The following is a 9,532-nucleotide window of genomic DNA, read 5'->3' as shown; positions in this document are numbered from 1 at the left end:
ACTCAAACTCAACATATCTAAAATCAAGCCAATTCTTTCACTCTAACTTTTCCCTCCTCCTTGGGTTTCCTGTGTATGAACTGCATTACCCAGTTTCCAAAGTTATAAATTGATTATCATCATTAACTTGTTGACTGAATGATAAATGATAAAAGGCTGAATCTCATAAATTTTTAGCAGGGATAATCATAAAATACTGCTCTAGGATTCTTAAACCCCAACCCCCACAAAAAGAAAAGGATCTATGTGTGTACACAATGCAGTAAGTGTAACTTAGCTGCAATACACAAAAATCACCTTGGTGCATTTAGATTATTTTTGAATTCAATCTGTATCAGCAGTTTGATGTGACTAAAGAATAAGACAATATTTCCTTAAGCTGTATAAACAGAAGAAAACCTAAAGTAAGAAACTGGTAGGTAAAATCCATTCTTGATGCCACATTTGAATATTATTGTACGTGTTACATTTTGGAAGTTTGTTCCCTTCAAAGGTCATGTTAAAATTTAACTGCCATTGTGACAGTATTAACATGTGGGAACATTAAGAAGTGATGATTAGGCTTCAAGGGTTCTACCCTCATGAATGGATTAAGGCTATTACCTCTAGAATGAGTTTGTTTTCAAGGGAGTAGATTTGTTTTAAAAGGACAAGTTACCCCTTTCTTCAACCTCCACTCCCCATTTCTCTCTCTCTCTTTTTTTTGTCCTTCCCCTATGAAGTAATACTTCAATAAGGCCCTCATCAAATGCCAACCCTCGATCTTGGACTTAACAGCCTTCAAAACTGTGAGCCAGTAAATTTCTGTTTAATATAAATTACCCAGTCTGATATTTTGTTATAGCAGTAAAAAACATACTAAGCAGGGAAGTGAGAACTGCTTTGAGAGAGAGAGCAACCATGCACACTCTTTATGAAAGAAATGACAGAAAGATTTTGCAGGACATTAAAGACTAACCCTTTAACAGCCCTTTCAAACTTCATTTTCTATTAATGCATTACACTTTAAAATTAAAATAATACATTTAATTAAATTTAAATCAATTTAAATTTTAGATTTAAAATGTAATTATTGCATTTTGGGTTTACCCAAAGATACATTTGTTGGGTCCAAATTGCTATGGATAATTAGTACATTTGTTTCCTGATTTGGGACCCATGGAAGGACCTCCATATGTACTACCGAAAGAGAAAATATTATATTCATGACTTTCTCTTCTTAACCCAGTTTGCCAGGGTATGAATATTGAAAAGGAAAATACTGTATTCACTATTGAAATGGAGAAAAATGTATTCATGACCTTGTCTTCTTAATCCAGTTTGCCTAGGGAGGAATATGGGTTGAAGAAAGTATCTAATCAATATTGACCATCTCCATGTTACATTACCTCATTTAAAGAGGTACAGCTGAAGGGTATTGGGTTGCTAGATGGACCTGATTCACTTGCTTTTTACCTCCTCTCTAGACTTTAGTTTTCTCATCTGGAACACAAGGGCTCCAATACCTGTCTCAGGGACCAAGAGGCTTCAATGAAATGGCACAACTGAAAGGGCCTGACACAAATTTGGCATTTCATAACTTCTGTCTTCTTTGCTTAACAGCCACAACATTTGAGGGGTGAGAGGCAATTTCCTGGTAGCATCAGGAAGTCTGGAACTTGTACTAAGATGGCTCAGGGTTTGTCTCTGTTGCTTTCTCTCCTTCCATGCTTTTTTTCCTCACCTTCCCCCCACTCCCCCACTCAACCTCTTTTATAAAGAAAACAATTTTTAAAACAACAGAAATACATCATATATAGTCTTATTATATACACCATACTATCTCTCCTATAAGCAGGACAATAGTCTGATTCTAAGGAAAAAGCTAATGGTGAAATCATAAAAAATAAGATAAGGAAAGTTATGATAGTGTGGGAATGTGACTGAGCCATAGGAAAAGGAAGCAGAGGGAGGGACTGTGGTTTTGTTAAGTGGATAAGAATAATCTGTTGTAGGTTGTTTAGGAAGGCATACATGTAAAGAAAATGACATTAGGCAGAGTTAAATATAGGAGTAGCAAACAAGATTAACTGGGGCAGAGGGAGATGCACTAGACTGAGAGACCCAGGAGAAGACTGCTAGAATAATACAGGCAGGGGGCAATAACAGCCAGATTGAAGTATGCAGCTTGGGAAATGAAGATTGGGGGACAAGGCAAATACTAGACTCTCCCACTGAGGGGCAGATAGAAAGATGAAGTGAATTATTATTTCAGACACTTGCTTCTAACACACCTCACAGACTATGACATGAATGAGGCAGTCTCCTGCAGACATTGTCTGGTCTTTTCTGTTTCCTCTTGCTGCCCTGAATTCTTTCAATGTTTTCTTTTGTGCCCCACTTGAAGGATTCCAGGATAGCAAAGGAGGAAGAAGTGACTCCTCCTTCCCCCATTACCAATTTCAATGGGAACTCCATGTGTCTCCAGTCAGCCTGACCTCGTTATTTCCAGCATACAGAGTGGCAAATAGACCAATCAGCCAATATAGGTCAAATAGTATTATGTCTGGCCTGGGGGCAAAATCACATTGTCCCTGGTACCCAGGAGCTAAGGTCGGATAAATGGCTTCTATATTCAGTATAGGCCCACGGGAATAAAAAGGATTTGAAGAGCAGTAAGTCCGCAGTGAATTTTGGCTTTGAGATGTAGTACATTTTATTTCTTTTTCATTCCATTTTTATCATAGAATTATTTTTATTTCTTTCATTTTGTTGTCATTTTAGCTAGAGAGGACGTACATATACAGACATCAAGTGAACATGATGACACAATACATAAATAACCTCATTGAGAGCCCATCTATTACAAAGCAGCATCAAAGCTGAATTTTAAAAGTTGGAGGAAACATTTGTACTAGTATTTATATTTATATTTAAGAATAATTATCTGTTTCCAAAAGGGATAAACAAGTTGTTTCACACATAGGCAAATGCCTGATTTTGAGCGGCACTTATCAAATAGGCATTATAGCCACAGAGTCAGAACACATTTTTAATGATGAGGTTCATCAATGAAGTTAAACCCTGACATAGGGAATTAATTTCAGTGGAGCTTCATTTTTCCTATTTTGATTTCATGGGTCCTGTATTTCATGGAGAGACAAAGTGCTGTTTCTTATCTTCAAATTGCTCTGATGTGGCCACAAAATAGAGTTTCTAGCTTTCTGGAGACAATAATACCAAATAAGTGTATTTAGACTTTCACTGAACACCAAGAGGGATGAGGATATATATGTAAACAACATAGTTCACGAACTTAATCCTTCTCCTCAACACACCAAAAGGGGAAAGAGCCGAAGACCACTGTTAAGCACACAACAATACTGTTATATTGTGAAATAAGGATGTTGATGAGATGACAAATCTGAGATCAATTCCTTCAGATCTACCTTTAAAATATTCTTTGTATGTTATGTTTTGTATTATATTCATTTTAATTCATATTGTTGCTGTGTTAGTGTAGGCCAAGTAGAAAAGTTTTGATTCATTATCCATTTCAATCATTCAGCAAACTGATAATGCAGTGAAGATGGTGTTAGGTGAAAAGAATATTGAAGTGGTTTCGATATTCAAAAAGTGGGTTTTTTTTTTTGGTAATGGTATTATTTTAAAGCTTAATTACAGAAATTAAAAACAAAAGAAAATGTAAAATTATATAAAATTCCACGTTTTGAAATGCAAAAATAATAAGTCATTTCTATTTCTCCAATACATCCCCTGTGCCAATACATACATGACCATACACAGACACTTGTGCATTACACAGAATATTGGCTAGTAGTTTTATGCATAATCTTCCACACTGTTTTCTATGTGAGAGTACCTTCAATGGAAGTGTATTTACTGGATTTATCCTTCTCCTCCTTTATCCACACTCATCTTCTGTGCTTTGCAACATGGACAAACTGAGCCAACAACATGCATTCTAGAACTTCATGTTATGGAAGGATTGGGGGAAAAGTAAGAGTCCTGAATGAATGAAAACTATGCTCTAAAGAAGGCAAACAATTATTGGCCGCTGAAATCTTAAGAAGATAATACCTATTCCAATGCTTATGCCCATTTTCTTCAGGATACCAATGGCTGTAGGGTATAAAAGGGCAACTTGGCCTGCAAATGCGCAGAACCTTATATAAAGACAAGATTATATTTTTGACTGGCTTAGATACTTTATTAGAAATTTTAACTGGCGTGTATTATATAATGGGTTAAAGGAGAAAATAACTTACAGCCTCAGTATAAGAGGGGAAAATCAAGGGAGTTTGGCTGTGCTTTCCATGGGACAGCTCAACACTGTTGAAAGAGCTGGAATATTACAGACGTGATTTCAAATCCTGCCTCCTCAAACTAACACTGAACTTTTAGCAAAATTTTGTTTGGGTTTTGGTTTTATACTCTGTAGAATATGGATACCAATATCTACTAAACAGATTTGTTATGTGAGTTAAAGTACAAAAAGAAACCAGGGCAGTACCTGTCACTTAGTAGGTGCTTAGGAATGTATAGCTATTGTTTATATATTGTTTTTATTTGTATGAATTTATCATATATTCTTTAGTGTTATTATGTTTTGGGTATTATTACTTTCTGTAAAATCTTTGAATAGATTGATGTCAACAAAGTGACATTTCAATTCTCTTATGGAATACAGTATCAGAGCTGGGATGACTTTTAAATACAATCAGGCCCAACCTGCTTACTTATTGTAAAGATGACAGTGAAGTCAAAAAAGGGAAATTGATCTGTCTAAGGATAGAAGTGTTAGATTAACTCCTTTTGGAAATACTCACTTCACTAGATTTCCATATCATCATGCTTACCTGGTTCTCCTCCTAGCTCCCTCTCAGTTTTCTTTGCTGGTTCCTTTTCCTCTGCCTGTCCTTTAAATGTTGGTATTTCTCAAGGTTCTTTTCCACTCTTTTCTAAGAATACACAATCTTCTTTGATAATCTTCCCTAAATTTCTATCACTCTGCTAATTACATCCAAATCTCTTCTATGTTCTCAACTTTATCCTATTGTCCAAATTTCTATTCAGTAACTCTATTTCAGCATCACATAGATAACTAAAGATCACCAATACTCAACTAATCATTTTTCTTTCTGGCCCATTCCCAAGAAGCTGCTTTTCCTTCTATATACTTTATTTTAGTATGTGGGACCATCATTAACTCAACTGAGCAAGCCAGAAACATGGCAATCATTCTAGATCCCTTCTCCCTTACAGTTTTTCCACCTCTAATTCAATCTGTTAGTAAGATATTTGTGAACTAGTCTTGGCCATTAATCATCTCTTCCCTTTACTGCTGTAATCACCTACAAATTTATCTTCTAGCATATACTATTAGACCCTCCCCCTTATAGCCTCCATAACAAGTCAGAGAGATGTCTCTACATATATAAAAATAATATTACTTATCTGCTGAAATCATTCAGTAACACCTGCTTCTTTTGGGATAAATTCTTAGCTCTTTAAATGGCTTACAAAGCTCTGCACAATCTGTTCCTTCTTACCTTTCCAGTTTCTTATCCCTCTCCATCCCACTCCATGCATTTTATGCTCTATTCAAACTGTATTACTTGTTATTTCCACAGCACAAGGCACAGTATCTACTGTGTATTAGGTGCTCACTAAGTGCTTGTTGACTAAACAAATGAACCAGGTACAATATATAGGTATCCTGATAGCTCAAAGCATTTTTGCTATATTATTCTGTTAGTTACATGGTCAAGACTTAAGATTTTATGTCTTCCCTTCCTACCCTTTGCTATGATCATGTTGCTACTTCCTACTTAGCATGATTCATACTTCTTTACTTTTGAGTCTTCAGTTTAATGCTTATTAGTATGTACTTAATCAGTTCTAATCAAATAATAGTGAGTAGTGAGCCTAGATTCAAGTAACAAGACAAGCTTTTCTCTTTGATCATAACATTCTGCATTACTTTCTATGTGTTGTGATGTAGCATCATTTGAAAGTTATACTATGGAGAAGAAATAAGATCATTCTAATATGAGCAAGTCCATGACTCAAATTGCCCTAGACCATTTGTGATCCTGGGAGAATCTTGGTGAGAATTACCTTCTGAACTTGAGATCAGGGATTTCTGTACCTGGTAATCAGCTTCTGTTACATTTTCTTTAAAATTTGTCGCTAAGAACTTATGTGAGAATGAATGACTTATTTTCTTCTGTCGTTATTAGTTTAATGATCTTGCAAATTAATGACTGATTGAATATTAAGCTTTTTAAAGGTCGAAAATGTAAAATGAAAATGCCTTTTAAGAGGCATTTCTTTTTTCACAGCCCATGACTATGACTAGTAATCATAAATGAATGTAACAATACAGGTTTCTCACTGGACTGCATTTAGTTCTGCCTCCCTCCCTTCACCTTTGACTTTCTTCTACTTCCTCCCTCTAATTTTATATAGTGCCGTCACCACCACATCCAACACATACACACAATCACTTCCTGCTGCCTTGCTTTTTCTCCTTGCTGCACCTTCTCAATACAATGAAGGTGTGTGTGTAGGGTGTGTGTGTGTGTTTGTGTCTCAGAGAATGCAGAAAAGCAAAGAGAATAGCAATGTCTTTGCTCTATAGAACTTTGTAAGATAAGACAGGGGATGTTTGCTTCCTCATTCTTGCACACAAAAAAACCTCAGCATTATCAGAACTGTAAGAAAGCTGAGAGAACATTTAGATTTTCACGTGGGGCAACTGAGACTCAGAAATGTGAAGTGACTTGCATATACTAGAGCTCAAACTCATCAGTTTTATGTACAGAAGGCATAGCAGATGTGGTAAGTTAATGTGGTGAATGCATCTTTTTAGTTCAAGGTGTTTTCTGAGAAGGAAGGTGAATGAATACACAATTAAAGAGTGTGTATATAGCTATGGGAGCTTTATTTCAAAGTTTGTGTTGAGGAAAGGTGTGCAGTAAAATTTTTCCACTGTTTTTGCTTCTGTTAAAATGTCCACAGTTACCTTACAATTGCTTTGATACTGTTATAAACTATTTTACAAATGGAAATCATTACTCTTTGAACTTTCCAGGGAGGGTTTTGAGCTTTATAGAAGATGCTGCGCACGTCTAAACAATGAAGGAATAAATATATAAGTAGGGTGACCCTACATCCTGTTTTTCCTAAGACAGTCCTAATTTGTGCCTGTTGACTGAGCACCCCATCTGGTTAGTGCCCTCTTTTACTGTCAATAATGTCACAATTTGGACAAAAGAAAATATGATCACTCTATGTATAAGCCACAATGAGGTGAGAAACAGAATCCTTAACTTATTTTAAATTCCTCTAATATTCGGGAACAGATTGCACCTCTAATTAGCATGCTGAGTGCTAAGAAATAATTTACTATTAGTTCTCATAATTATAATACACTTTATGCATATGCAATCCCTTCATTGGAATATCTCAGAGTGCTTTATGAAGCATCACATTTTTGTAACATTTGTAATATTACTTCAAAATTACCAATGACATCTGTAGCAGAGACGTTAAATGATTTGTGTAAAGTCACATGTCAATTTAGATGGTAGCAAACCTGAAAATATCGTGAACACTAACACTTGACACTGTAATTGCCCTTCTTTTGCAGAGTTATTTCTTACAAATTTATGAGTTGGGTAACTTTTATTTTATATGGGCTAAAAGACTAACTATATTTTAAAATAGAATATGATAAGATAATTTTAACATGTATTGGCAAATATATTTTGTGAAAGTAATTGTGGTCTTCAGACTGTGAGATGCAGTCTTTTTTGGTAAGGGATAACAGTCATTTGAAATCTCTAGCTAACACTATTTTTCCAAGGGCTCCGCTAGACCACATGCTCCTTCCTACGCAGCACATAACCTCACTCCTGCTTTATCTAGATAAGCTAGCCCATCAAGTGGAAGCAGATTCAACTTATTCTGCATAGATACACTTGTATGAATCCTAGTCCAATCTAATCTCCTGTTATGAAGGGAAAGGCATACCTCTTCCTGTTTTAAATATATTCTTTTCACAACGAGGTCTCATTCTATCCCATCTTTTCAGAATTCTGATCCATAATCTGTATTTTCTCCTGTAATGTAAGCTTTCATTTCTTACCAGATCTTTCTACTGGGCTTTAAAAACATTGAATGCTCTTTCATCTTAAAATAAAGTATAATGAAATAAACCAAAGGAAAGCAATGCTCTTATAACTTCATATTCTCTGCTACAAACCTTACTGTTGTCTCCCCTATCTAGACAGCTAATTGAAATAACCACATGCACTGAATTTTCTCCATCTTCTACTTTCAATTTATTCTTTATTTTATTATCTTTCTGTAGAATTATGGATTCAACCCTCACCATTTTGTCATAGCCAGGAAAAATTACACTTTTCTTTGGTTCAAATCCAAAGAACACTTTTGAGTCCTAATATAAGCAAAAAATCATATCAATTTTATAAGTTTATGGTGAGAACTAAATGACATAATATAGGTAAAGCTCTTAGACCACTAGGTGCTAAAGAGTAAACAGATAGTAATTGTACATATTTCATCACCACAGCCATCATCATTCTTTAAAAAATTAAATTTTAAATTTCTGTGGGTACAAAGTAAGTGTATACATTTATGGGATCCAGGAGATATTTTGATATAGGCATGCAATATGAAATAATCACATCATGGAAAATGGAATACTATCCCCTCAAGTAGTTCTCTTTTGTGTGACAAACAATCCAGTTATACTCTTTCAATTACTTTAAAATATACAGTTAATTATTGGCTATAGTCATCCTGTTGTCCTATCAAATTCTAGGTATTATTCATTCTTACTAACTATATCTTTTGTACTAGTTAAATATCCCACCTCGCCACTGCCTCCCCAAACTACTCTTCCCAGGTTCTGGTAGCCATTACTCTACTACATCACTTCAGGAGTTCTATTGTTTTGATCAGATTCCACAAATAAGGGAAAACATGCAATGTTACTTTCAGGGGCTAAGTTATTTCGCTTAACATAATGACCTCCAGTTCCAATAATGTTGTTGTAAATGATAGGATCTTACTTTTTATGGCTAAATAGTACTCCACTGTATAAAGGTACTAGTTTCTTTATCCATTCTTTGTCCATTTGGTGGTGGACATCTAGATTGCTTCCAAATATTGGCTATGGGGAACAGTGCTTCAACAAATATGGGAGTACAGATATCTCTTTAATATTTGGATTTTCTTTATTCTGGGTATATATGAAGCAGTGGGACAGTGGGATCATGTGGTAGTTCTGTTTTAAGTTTTATGAGGAGCCTCCAAACTGCTCTCCATAGTGATTGTACTAATTTAAATTCCCAACAAGTGTACAAGGGTTCCCCTTTCTCCATCTCTTCATCTACATTTGTTATTGCCTGACTTTTAGATATAAGCCATTTTAGCTGGAGTGAGGGGATATCTCATTGCAGGTTTCATTTGCATTTCAGTGATGATTAACGAGGCTGAGCAT

The sequence above is a fragment of the Saimiri boliviensis genome, chromosome X (genome assembly GCF_048565385.1).
Source record: "Saimiri boliviensis isolate mSaiBol1 chromosome X, mSaiBol1.pri, whole genome shotgun sequence".
NCBI lineage: Eukaryota > Metazoa > Chordata > Mammalia > Primates > Cebidae > Saimiri > Saimiri boliviensis.
The sequence above is the reverse complement of the archived record's forward strand: the minus strand, read 5'-3'. Positions refer to the sequence as shown.